The sequence below is a fragment of the Lissotriton helveticus genome, chromosome 6 (genome assembly GCF_964261635.1).
Source record: "Lissotriton helveticus chromosome 6, aLisHel1.1, whole genome shotgun sequence".
In the NCBI taxonomy this organism is placed as follows: domain Eukaryota; kingdom Metazoa; phylum Chordata; class Amphibia; order Caudata; family Salamandridae; genus Lissotriton; species Lissotriton helveticus.
Window position 1 is genome coordinate 782699162 of NC_136067.1, and position 14280 is coordinate 782713441.

Genomic DNA, 14280 nt, shown 5'->3' on the forward strand with positions numbered 1-14280 from the left:
GGATTCTAATCTATACATTCTCCACTCCTCCAACATGGTACCAACACACTCTGCCTGCGCTGAGGACCCTTCTCTGTTACCACCTGCATTCTATTAAAGGCAACATAGTTCTTAAGCTTACGAGCTCCTTGGTTCTTTCACTCATAAGATGCTGGAGACACATTAGGTGGTTTGATGCACTATCTCTTTGACTCTGTGAGTATTTCACCAACTTTGTTCTGTGCTTTTGAATACAATTCTCCCTGTGTTCATGGGGCCTCTTATTGTTCTTATTAATGTTCTTTCAGCATGCTAAATGAGCGTGGTTTCAGTGGTATCTTGAAGAGGGTACGGTAGCTAGCCAACTAGGGTAAGTGACCCAGCCTCGATTAACGTGTCATGTGTTTCATCTTATTGTGAAATGCTTTTACAGTTGCCAGCTTGTATAAGTTATGCATGCTATACTATTGGTTTATAATGTTTGAACTGACAAAGAGGACACAGTTCTGTTGTACTCATGCTCCACTGTTTTGATCTGCTTTTAAGGTCAGCCCTTCAGGCAACTTTCAGAAGGTATGTGTCAGGATTTCTGCCACAGCTCACCTATCTTGACTATCACACTATATTGGCATTACACATATCATTCCTCCCAACACTTATGAATGACCAAAGGTCTTGTACCCTGATGTTTGACCATATTTCATGCTGGTGGGTTGGTAATAGCTAGTTGTAGCTGGTGTTCCTTTGTTTGTTTGAAAAGGCTTAATGGCTTTTACAAATGTTTTACCACGCATATGCAAGGTCAGGTTTCATGCGCCACAGAAACATCCGGAAAATCCACCAGAATAAGCATCAAGCAACCTGCATAGAAGACCTCAGTGTGAACCTTCCAGAACACAGCCATCATCAAATTAATCCTCTGCATCTGTTCCTTGCTATAAGCAATTCAATTGGAACGCAAGCTTGGTTAACATTCTAAAACACCTTCTAGAAGATAGCCTCATCAAATTAATCATCTACACCTGTTATAAGCAATTAGAATTCGACCTTTGCAAACCCTCTAAAGCACCTTCAAGAAGGCAGCCTCATCAAGTTAATTATCTATACCTGTTCATTGTTACAAACAATTAGAATGTGACATTCGAAAGCAGTCTTATTTCAAGACTGTCCACACTCCTCTCTTTCACTTAGCCTCACTACAGTTTCAAGAAGAACTTTGATGAAAAGGCCTGTAGGACAATCTAAATGAAAACAAAACAACAACAAAACTAAAGGTTGGTTGAGATTTTTAAAGCTTTAATGAGGTTATACCTTAAGAGATAGAGTTAATACTAGAATAAAGCCTTATTATTTGTTTGTTTATAGGTACCATATCTGCTGGTACCATTTATCAGACTGGTGTAAATGCCAGCTGAAGTGTTACTGTTGAGTAGACAAGCAACAGCATCCTTGACTCTACATGCTCTCGCCATCCCAACCCCCTTCCCCTAGGGTTTTGCCACTGGAGCAGTGTCTCCTCCTGTAAACCAAGGGCAAGTCTCAAGAGGATTCGGGAACGAGCTTTGTCGCCCCATTGTGATCATCTGTGATCCAGGTAGGTGGCTTATGACAGTACACCTGCTTAGGGTATATAGTGTTTGTATTGCCTTAGAATCCTTCACAGGTTCCAAACACTGTAGATTAGAATCCTCCAGTCCTGATGAATTGCCCTTTGAGCATTATTGACTTTTTATGAGGCAAAAAACATGTTGACGTTTTAAAATGTTTTTGGCATCCAGAGAACATTGTCTCTACTGGGTGCCACCACCTTTTTAATTGGACAAGCATACTTACTGATAAAAATCCCATCAATAGAATGGCTTTGTCTGTTTTAAATAACAGTTTTTCATGCATGCATACCGCAATTAATCAATCTAAACATGGGGGCTTATGCTTTCACTTACATATGGCTTTGGGGAAAATGATCTATGATAAAGAGCCCCCTTGAGGGTCAATGTCAGGCATTGCAGCACCGGCCTGCCGAGGAGCAAAGCCCTATGCTGAAGCATGATAACCATCAGGGTGAGTGAGGGCCTTAGTTCCTAAAGTTTACTGTTCCCCCACCTTCAGGTCCTCCTCCTTCAACCTCACTATTTCCCCTTTTTCTTCCCCAGGAACTGCATACCCTTTATTGTTAGAATTTATCTTGGAGCACATATGCTTTACCTACAAGTACTTCTGGTCACGCCCCATTTTTGTGGTAGCTAAGTAAATGAAACCATGCTTAGGTGAAAAGAACATACACTCTACCGCTATCTAGAAGGGGAAAACTGCTCAGGTCCCTTAGGCGAACTAGGTGCCTCAGTATGTGACTGGGTGTGTTAGTTACTGTATGGGTGCCTAAATGGGCTTGGTGTTTTAGTGACTGTATCAATTTCTAAATGGGCATAATAGTGGCTGTATGGATTTGTAACTACCTGTGTTAGTCAGTGTTTGGCTGCGTAACTGTGTGTGCAAGTGGCTCTATTAGTAGTGGATACATAAGTACTGTGTAAGTGTATGAGAGGATGTGTAAGTGATTCTTTCATTGTCTGACTGGATGTGACAGTGGCTATATGGTTTTCTAAATCGGTATGCTTGTGGCTATATAGGTGGGTGACTGGATGTATAACTGGTTTTATGGGTCTGTAAGTGCGTGTGCAAGTCACTGAAACTTAATTGTGCCTGTCTTACCTTTTAATTACAGTGCACCCTGCCCATTGGGCTACCTAGGGTATACCTTAGGGGTGACTTATGTGTGGAAAAAGGTTTATTTAAACATTGGTAAATAGTATTAAATACCAAGTCGGAGTGGCAGTAAAGTGCACACACACGCTTCGCAGTGGCTGCCCTCAATCAGGTTTAAAGGGCTGCTTATCTAGATGGATCACTAGGAGTGTCAAGTCTTGAGTACATATCTGAATGAGTGTATCAGTCCCCCTGTGGGTATGTCATTGGATATGTAAGTATGTAATTAACTAGGTGAACATATGACTGCGTCTTAGTAACTCTATAGGACTGTAATTTGTGTTTGTAAGTTGCTGTATATATTGCCTACTGTCTCTGTTACTGCATACTACATAAGTGCTATATGAGTGAATCTATAACTGCCTATCTTGCCGTCTGACTAAATGTTTTAGAGGCTCAATGCGCTTGTACATAGGTATATGAATCACAGTATGGATGTATAACTGGGCATATGGTTTCTAAGTTCACATGTAACTCACTGAAACTTCAAAGTACATGTCTCACATTTTAAGCACATAGCACTCAGTTCTATGACTTACCTACAGTCTACCTTAGGGGTGACTTAGATGTACTAGAAAGGGAGTTTAAGGCTTGGTAAGGGGTTTTCAAGGCCAAGTCAACATAACATGGCAGTAAGAACTGCACACAGAGACTCTGCAGTAGCATGCCTGACGTCTGCATGAAGGGCTACTTGTCTGGACAGGTGACCTGGAGAGTCAGTATTCGAGTATATATCTGAGTCACTCTATCAGATCTTCCGTGTGTGTTTCACTATATATGTAAGTGACTATGTCACTATATGACTGCCTCTCTTAGTAAATATATGGGTCTGTAAATGTGTATGTAAGGGGCTGTATGGATTGCTTACTCTCTGTGTTAGTGAATTTTGGGATATGGAATTGTGTGCACAACTAGCTTAGTTACTACTAAATACATATGTGCTGTGTAGTTGTCTGACAATATGTCTAAGTTCCTCTGTTGCTCTCTCACTGGCTGTGTGGGTGGCTGTATAGTTTAATAAATACCTATGTGAGTAACTGTATGGGTGGATGACTGGGTAAATAGTTGTGTGAGTACATGTGTCATGGTGCGTGAGTGGGTGTGACAGTGCCTGTATGAGTCTGTAAATAATTAGGTAAGTGAATGTATAGGTGAGTAAATGGGTGTGTGAATAGTTTTATAGGTGTGTGACTGAGTGCTACAGCCACTGTCTAGCTATATGAGTGGTGGGTACATAACAGCTTTCATGGAATTGTAACTGTGTCTGTAAGTGCCTGCCTGACTGTATGAATGAGTGAAAAGTAAATAAAATGTAATTACTTACTATAAGTAAACACCCACATCCAATTGCAAACACATTCATTCATACTAGCCTAAAAAATATCAATATAATGATTATACTAATTCCTATTCCTCCTTTGCTACTCACTCTATTTTCTTGTTAATGTTCCCATCTGAGCTACCTTCTGTTTTGCCTTCTAGTATGGTGTCAACAAGCTAATCATTTTCTTTCACTTACATGCTTAAATTAACATACCTGTAAAAGCTTTTTGCTTGTCTCCAACTTTATTTTCTGTTAATATCTGTTTTCTATGGAAATCTGTAGTCAGAGGTATGGCAACACACCACCACTCTCTAGACAAAAGTATCTAAAAGGACTACCCTTCAGCATGTGCTTTTACTTATATTCCTGTAGTTAACAAAGCACAGGCTTCATTGTATCTTTTATTTTTTTTATACCACTTCCAAATGGTCAGTATTTTATTGAACCCTTTCCATGTTTCCTGGGAAGTAGCCCAATTTAGTTATTTTTTTCACGTGAATCTGACGATTCCCCACAACGCTCAGAGCAGCCCCATGTAACTTTGCGTTGGACCCGCAGACCCACATGGAAGCCCATAGAAGCATTTCACATTCTGCAATTAATAGTTTGTATTTATGTTTTACTTTGTAAAAACGACTCAATTAAAAGCCAAACACTCCCTTCTTACCAATGTTGCCACACCACTCTTTTTGAGTTTCAAAGTGCACTACTTTTTCTACCCCCTCATATTTATTTATTGCCATTTATAAAGCGTGACAAATACCCGTAGGCGTCTTGGCGCTGGTTAATTTGCAGACTTCAGATCGATACTAAATGCTCCAACCGGTTACCTACTTGTTAAAAGTTATTGGGTGAACAGCCACGTCTTAAGTCTCTTACGAAACTGGAGGAGTGTAGAGCAAGTTCTGATGTCCTGGGGCAGGGTGTTCCAAAGTTTAGGGGCGGCGACCATAAAGCGACGATCACCCCATGACACTGTTTTAGCGCGAGGAACCATTAAGTAGTTACAATTGGAGGATCGAAGCTGACGAGAAGGTTGATATGGCAGCAGTTGCTCTGTTAAGAAATGCGGGCCTTGCCTGTTTAGTGCTTTGTAGACTATACATAGTGACTTAAATTTGATCCTATTCTGGATCGTCAACCAGTGTAGTCGTGTGATAGCGTCCGAAATGGGCGCAAACTGTGGAATTCCCAAAAGTAGGCGTGCTGCCGCATTTTGTATCGACTGCAGTTTTCTCATAACTCTAATTTGGGTGTTTAAGAAAAGCCCATTGCAGTAATCCAGTGATGTTAAAACCAATGAACTAACCAAGGTTTTAATGGCGGCCGCTGGAAGATACGGACTAATTTTTCAGATCATGCGTAGTTTATGGTGGGCTGTGGAGGCAACTTTATTGGCATGGTACATGAAGTTTAGGCCGTCGTCGAAGGTGACTCCCAGGTTTCTTACTTTGGTTACTGGCTTAGGGTGAGCACCAAATGTGGAAGGCCACCAGACAGCAGACCAGTTCGGTGAGAGAGGTCCAAAAATCACAACCTCAGTTTTTTCTGAGTTGAGTTTCAGGCAATTTATTGCCATCCACTCTCCTATCTCTGTCAGTCCATTTTGGAAGCGTTGGGCAACTTCCCCTCCGTCACCCTTAATGGCCATAACCAATTGCGTGTCGTCTGCATATGAGGTTAGGCTCATCCCGTGTGCTTTGATGACATTGGCAAGGTCCGACACATAGATATTGAATAGTGTCGGACTCAGGGATGAGCCTTGAGGTACCCCACATGGCAGCGTCAGCTTGGCAGATTGGTAAGGTCCATGGGTGACGGCCTGGGTTCTATCGGAGAGAAACGAGGCGAGGAGGTCTCTTGCCGTGAGGCAAATGCCCATCTTTTCGACACGATCGACCAAGATCTTGTGGTCGACCGTGTCGAAAGCGGCTGAGAGATCCAGCAGTACCAAAACTGCTGTCCCACCCTGGTCTCTTATTAGTCGCACATCATCAGAGGCTTTAATTAGGGCGGTTTCGGTACCATGGTATTTCCGAAATCCGAATTGAGTATCGTTCAGCAGTCTATGTGTCTCAATGTGCTCTGATAATTGCATATTCTGGCCTTTTCCACCACTTTAGCTATAAAAGGCAAGCTGGCAATTGGCCGGTAGTTTTTTAACTCGGTCTTCTCCAGCCCAGGTTTCTTTAGGAGTGGTTTGAGCAATGTGGATTTTAAGGACTGAGGATATGTCCCAGAGCACAAGATTGAATTACATACATGCGTCAGAACAGGTATGATTGAATCCATCACCGGAGGGAGAACCGAGAATGGACAAGGATCCAACATGGATCCAGTTTTAATTGTGGAAACGATATTTAGAATATGGCCTTCAGTTAGTGGTTTAAAACAGGTAAAAAATGCAACTGAAGGTGTATTCGGGACAATGGGGATTGTTGTGACGGACTTGGTAAAAGTGGATTTGAAGGTGAAGGCTTGGTAGATGTCGTCAACTTTGGAAAAGAAAAAGTTGGCCAAAGCATCACACATAACTTGGGATGGAGGTGGAGTCAGGTCGAGGATATTGCCTGAAAGGGATTTAGTAATTTCGTATAATTTTTTGCTGGAGTTCTTTGCCTGCTCAATTTGATCCGAGTAAAAAGATTTTTTTGCCTTTATAATCATGGTTTTATAAACAGCCAGTGAGTCTTTGTAGCGGGTCCTGCTTACTTGGTCATAAGTCTTTCTCCATTGCCTTTCACAATGCCTGTTTTGTTGTTTTTGTTGTTTTAATTCATCCGTGTACCACGGTGCAGTTGGAATAGACCTGTTCTTGGATATTGACTTAGTAGGGACCAGGAGATTAGTGGCGTGGCCCAACCAGTCCTGGAATAGTTGTGTGGCCATAGTAGAGTCAGACGAAATCAACGGGCGTGTGCTGTCGAGCTGGTTTCTTAGGTCTGGCTGATTAATATTATGCCAGGCTTTAAAGGAACCCAGGCCAGAGGGAATGGTTGTCTTGTTCAAGGGTTTATTTATTGTCAGAGTGCAGAATACCACATAGTGGTCTGTCCATGGCATCGGTAGAATATCCGATACCTGGAGGCCCTGTACATTGGAAAAAATGCCATCTAAGATATGTCCCGCCCGATGAGTGGCTGATGTAACCAGTTGTTGAAGCCCCAAGGTTTCCATGTCTGAAATAAGAGCCGAAGTGTCTTTATGGTTGTTATCATCTAAGTGAAAATTCATATCGCCCAGCACCGTGATGGAGTCCTCGAGCGCAAGTGACTCCAAAATTGTGCTTAAGCTGGCTAGAAAGTCTGTCTTGGCTCCTGGGGGTCGGTATAGAAGTAACCCCTTAAAATTGTAAAGGGGACTGAGTTTAATTGCGAACACTAGGGCCTCACACGAGATATCCGGGGTGTGTGAGATCTTAACCCCGAACCTTTCCCTGGCTATGATAGTGATCCCACCACCCTTTTTTCTGGATCTATCCTGTCTGTAGGCTTTATAACCGCTGGGTGTGGCAATCACGACATCTGGTTCTGACGAGTCGTCAGTCCACGTCTCCGTGATAAAAAGGATGTCCAGATTAAAATCAATTATGAGATCTGCTATTTCCTGACTATGTTTACATAGGGATCGTGCATTGATGAGGGCCATGGTCATCGAGACATCCATGCCTTTAGTATTTAGCTTTGTGTGGATTCTTTCACAGTTAGTTGATGTCGTAAGAAGGCAATGTGGACAACACCATGCAACTTCCTTTGCAGTACTGGTTAGGTCTAATAATGTACAAGCCGGGTCTGTGGGCGGTCTGAGACTGAGCAAGGAAGAGTGAGTGTAGACCAAATGGCGATTTTTAGAAATTGGACCAGGGGTCATGGCCCTCGGCCCGGTCCAGGCGCGGACCTCGGTGCGCCGCCGGCGCGCCCGCTGCGCGGACGGGATGGTCTGATGATTATATTCATCATTGGGCAGAGGAGGGTGGGAGGGCTCGAACAGCTACACCGCTGACCTTCCCTCTGCAAGATGGCGGCTGAGGAGGGTCAGGTGAAGTCCCAGCGCCTGGTTACCGCCGCGCTGTGACGGCCAGCTGAGTGGGCAGCCTCTGGGCGAAGCAAATCTCACCCCGAGGTAGAACAAACAAATTTAAAAATGTACTGAATAAAATATTTTACAGTAATTTTTAGGTCAAAGACGTGCTGATACTGCGAGGTTGAAGTAGGTAAAGGGTAAAGCAAGATTCCCCCTGCTTCCGCCTCAGGGGAGAAAGTGCAAATTACTCGAGAGCAAACAAAGCCACCCTTAAGTATCCTGGGAGGGCGGGAGGGCTCGAGCAGCTACACCGCTGACCTTCCCTCTGCAAGATGGCGGCTGAGGAGGGTCAGGTGAAGTCCCAGCGCCTGGTTACCGCCGTGCTGTGACGGCCAGCTGAGTGGGCAGCCTCTGGGCGAAGCAAATCTCACCCCGAGGTAGAACAAACAAACAATAAATAAATAAATAAATAAATAATGATCATAGTGTGGATCATGGGTCATAGTTTAGTGTTTTGAGAATTGCTGGTCCCAAACCAAAAGCATACATTTAACACATATTAGCAAAAGGTTTTCCTCAACCAGAACCATTTATGTAAAACAACAACATCACATTTATTGGAGTAGATGTATGACTGACTATATAGGTATCTAAGAGATTGTGGGAGTACCTCTATAGGTCTATGACTAGGTGTTTAGTGGTTTTGATGTTGTGTGTGTGGGTGTTAAAGAGGGTGTAGGGTCTCTCTAACTGGGTGTTTGAGTGATGGTATTGGTTGCTGAGTGAGTTTGTGAGTGTGTGACTGGGTGAGTGAATAGGTGTTTGGCTATGTGGGTACGTGAGTAGGTGTTTCACAGACTAGATACATGTGTGAGAGGTTGTTTGAGTGTGTGGCTGGATGTGTCAACGGCAGTGAGAGTGGTAATATGAATATGAGTCACTGTGTAAGTGGCAGTATGGATGAGTAAGTGGATGTACAAGTGGTGCTATGAGTCTGTGACTGAGTGTGTGAGTGCTGCTATGGGTCTGTGAGTGGGTGTGTGAGTGTCTGTGTGGGTATGTGAATGGGTGTCTGAGTGAGTGTGCTGGTCTGCGATTTGGTTTGTGACTGTGTGAATGGGCCTTAGAGTATATATATGAGTGTCTGTGGGGGTCTGTGAGTAGGTCTGAGAGTGTCTGAGTGGGTCTGCTAATGGATGCGTGAATTTCTGAGTGGGTCTATGAGTGAGTGTGTGAGTGCCTGTGTGGGTCTGTGAATGGGTGTCTCAGTGTCTGAATAGTTGTGTGAGCAGATGTGTATGTCTGAGTGGGTGTCTCAGTGTCTGAAAGAGTCTGTGAGTTGGTGTGTGACTGTGTGAGTGGTTCTGGTATTGGGTGTATGATTGTTTGGGTGGGTCTGTGAGTAGATGTGTGAATGTCTGAATGGTTTGTGAGTGGGTGTGTGAGGGTCTATGTACATCTGTCAATGGGTGTGTGAGTGCCTATGTATGTTTGGGAGTACACCTGAGAGTGCTTGCATGGCTCTGTGAGTGAGTAAGTGACTATGTGGGTCTGTAAATGGGTGTAGAGTACCTGTGTGGGTATCTGAGAGAGTCCAAAAGTGTTTTTTCAAATTGCATCAAGATTCGCAAATCCATCATGGATTTACACAGGAGGCCATGCTGAGACTCGCGAAGAATCCACTGTTTCCTGAAGTGAAAAAAAAAAAGTTGCGACTCAATTTAGTACACAACATAGGTCCCTCTGACACTCCTCTAACACACCCATGACCCAAATTATTACTTTGCAGGCATTCTTTGAGTACAGTGATTATTCTCCGAAACTTAAAATGGCAGCGGCAAACTCCTGGTGTTGGTTGTCGTCAGCTAATCACAGCACTGCTAGTTGGACATGACTTTGTGGATTCACCGAGGGGGACCTGCAGAGGACCAGCATCTTGAGATATCTATTTTTCTTTTTACTTTAATAACTCTGCAACTACTGAACATATTTACACCAAATCACAAAAGGGGCTCTTTCTGGACCACCAACTACCTCTCTGCCAAGTTTGACGTAGTTCTGTACACCATTTCGGGCAGTAGTCATGTTCAAAATCCTCATGAGAAATTGCATGGGAAACGCACATTTTTTTAATGCCCCCTTTTTCTCATCCCCTGCTTGACGGATCACTTTGAAACTTTCCATGCAGAACTAGAAATACTAGGCAAATGTATTTGGAAAATGTTATGAAGATTTATCAAATGGCACCAGTCATATATACATATATTACCTACTGGCGGTCGCCAGTAGGTAGCTATAGTAGGACCAAGTTTCCATAGGAAGAGCATTTTTTGTTTTGCCTATAACTTTGGCGTTGTTTGATAAAAACTCATGACATTTTCCAAACAAATTCTTTGGTCATATCAGCTCCTATGTTGTACGTTTGGGGGTGATTCGTCAAGGGAGGGCTGAGTAAAAAGGGGGTCCCAAAAAGTGTTTTCTCCATGCAACTTCCATAGGAAATTTTAGACAAGGCTACAGGTCGAACAGGTGAACGGAATTACCCCAAATTTGTCAGGGAGAAGAATCTTGGTCTAGAAAGCACGCTTTTGTTTATTTGGTGTAAATCCGTTCAGTAGTTTTGGAGTAATATCAAAATTTACGGATATCGATATTTGGGAATTCTGCCATCTGATTGGCTGAGGCGTTACGAGCACGAGCTTGCTGCTTATTAGCTGCGAGCGGTTGCAACTAGGAAATGTTGGCAGCCATTTTGTGATTCCGTTAAAGCGAGTAAGGGGAAAATAGGGTGAAATAAGTAGGAAAGAGGAGGGTAGGAGCACTGTAACCCTTCTCCCTGCCAAATTTGGAGAATTCTGTTCACCCGTTCGACCTGCAACCTTGTCTAACAATTCACAAAATGTAATGGAAGGTTCGTATTTAAAAGGAACTGTATTTTACTTGAAGTTTGTGCTATCTGCAGTCAATACATTACTTTTGCAGAAGTTAGGGACACTTCTGTTTGAAACAAAAGCGCTTTCAGTTTGCTCAGTTTAATGAAATTTGTTTTCAAAGTAGGTATTGAAGGCCAAGTTGAACTTTGGGAGTTACTTTGTGTGGGTGGGAATAATCACATACAACATGACAAACAACATGTACACCTAGCAGGCACAACGACACTACGTACTGTGGGAACCGTGGCTAGTCATGTACACAAACCAAACATGGCATGGTACCTGTGCCACACAATGCAGAATGAGGGGAGGATGGGAGAGATGGGAGAGATGGGAGCAAAGTATGTGCGAAGATGGCAAGTGATTCTCGATTATCCATACTAATATTATAAAGAGAGAGCCCAAACCTTTGAGGCGGGTAATCTCAGGAACCACAGCAGCAATCACAAAACCCAATAAAGCATTGGAAAGGACAGTTGCAGCAGAAAGACATAGGCTATACAGATGCCCACCATATACATTAGAAACGTAAAAGAACCTTACCGGCAAAGTAGTCCCTTGTGGGCATGGGCGGGACGCGGCATTCCGACAAAAAGAAGCGTTCCTTGTGGGCGTGGGGAAACAAAACGTGTGCGTTGTGCTGGGGGCATGGCCAATGCGGCATTCCGACAAAGAGAAGCGTTCCTGGTGGGTGTGGGGAAACACAACGTGTGCTTTGTGCTGGGGGCGTGGCCAATGGGCACCGCAATCGCGCACCAGCAATTTGCGCGGCATTCGTAAATCCTGGCGCGGACAAGTCCTGCAAAAAGTGGAGGTATGCGTTCAGCTGGGGGCGCTGACACACATGTTACAGGGACACACACAAAAAGTGGCCATATGCGTTCAGCTGGGGGCACGGACACACACGTTATGGGGTCACACACTTCGCATTTTCATTTATGCTGGGGGCGTGTCAGACGTACTGTGCGCGTCTGCATTGTGCTGGGGGCATGTCAGACGTACTGGGGGCGAAAGCCTTTACAATAACACTGGGCGGTGCGTTAAGAAAATTCCGGTGCGTTCGCCGTTCACGCCATGTGGGTTGTCTAAATGGACAGCAAAATACCGGACACACACGTTACAGGGTCACACACTTTGCATTTTCATTAGGGCTGGTGGCGTGTCGGACGTACTCGGGGCGAATGCCGTTACCTTAACTAATGGACTACACAGCGCACACACTGCACAGCAATTGTTACAGAAGGCATCTCACTCATCTTATCTGCTCTGATACTTACGGAATGCTGCATACTACCTTTTGTCAAACTTGCTGAATGCTGCATACGTAACGACTTACATTTCTGGACACAGTGTAACTAACAGGCTTTCATCTCTAGGTCAGGCAATGTCCATAACCTATTTATTTTCCGTCCAGATTCAAATGAAACAAAAAATGTTGTATCCCGGGAGATTTTAAAATAATTTTGAATTGCCTATTACACACATTGCACTGATTCTATTTCACACCCAGACACCGTCGGGACGGGCTGCTAGTAAAAGTATACAATGCAAAGTGTTGTGGGGATGTGCCGGACAGACTTGAGTATGCAGAGCACAGACATGTACATGTCAACATACACTGATGGTTTATTGAGTGAAGTCAAATGTCAAATGTCAAAGGCTTTTATATAGCGCAACAAATCACCAAGGTCTCAGGGCGCTAGGCAAACAAGAGGCTACAACCCTGAGGGAATATAGACCGTGACAGAAGCATTAATTAGGGAAGAGCCAGGTCTTCAAACTCTTACGGAAAGCTTGGTGATTGGGAAGAGACCAGAGATGCGCAGGTAACTTATTCCACAATTGCGGAGCTAAGTACAAAAAAGCCCTGCAACCATTTCTGGAAGTGCAAGCTTTAGGCTGGAAAAGTAGAGACTTCGAGCTGGAGCGCAAGGTTCATGGCGGGTCTATACCAGACTAGTTATTTAGCAAGGTACAAAGGGCCTGTGCCATGAAGAAGTTTATGAGTGAGGCTCAAGATCTTGAATTGGCATCTCTGGCGCACAGGAAGCCAGTGCAATTTTTTGAGAGTTGGAGTAGATGCAGAGCGTGGAGGTAGACCCAATACCAGTCTTGCGGCCGTGTTCTGAACAATTTGTAATTTGGTCAATAGGCCCTCATTAATCGAAACGAACATAGTGTTTCCATAGTCTAAACGGCTAATGATAAGCCCCTGAACCAGAGGCTTTCTTGTCTCTAAAGGAAGCCATTTAAAGATTTTGCATAACTGTCTAAGAATTCCATAACAAATTCCAGAGACTTGATTGACATGAGCTTTCATGGAGAGAGCACTGTCAAGCATTATGCCCAAGTCGCGTACCACTTCTTTAGGTTCTGGGCACGGGCCCAGTTCATGAGGCCACCATTCTTGATACCAGATAGTTTTGGGCTTACCAAATAGCAGAATTTCGGTCTTGCTGTAATTGAGTTGGAGCTTATTATCACTCATCCAATTACTAATGTGGATCATGCATTGCTTGAATCTTACACAGGTGTCAAGAAACTGAGAACTGCAGGTGATTAGCACCTGCGTGTCGTCAGCGTATGACACTGTGGAAAAGCCATAAGATTTTATAATATTGGCTAAAGAGGTCAGATACAAGTTGAACAACAGGGGACTGAGGATCGACCCCTGAGGCACCCCCACGGTAAGAGGGATGTTCTTGGATGCAAGGGTGTTCATCTTGAGATAGGTATAGCGTCCAGTGAGATAATCCCTGAACCAGGCTAGGGCGTTGCCCCTGACACCAATCTCCCACAGCCGATGTATCAGGATGCTGTGGGAGATGGTGTCAAAGGCCGCCGATAGATCCAACAGGACCAAAATGTCAGACTCCCCTCTATCCAGGGAGAGTCGGATGTTATCAACTACCTCAATTACTGCGGTCTCCGTTCCATGGGCGGCCCGAAACTCTGACTGTGAAGAATCAAACAGTGCATGTGTTTCAACATAGGTGGAGACTCGTTTGTTTACTAGATGTTCAAGTACTTTCCCAAAATAGGGTAAAAGAGATATGGGTCTGTAATTGGATGGGATAGACGGATCACTGTTGGGCTTTTTAAGGATAGGTTTAACCTGGGCCAGCTTCCAGCTACTAGGAATGGAAGCACTCTCAAAAGAATTGTTAAAGATGTTAGTCAGTGTCAGCCAATAGCGTGAGTATCACACTACATCTACGAGGGGACAGTGAATCGGTGGGGGAACCTGATTTAATT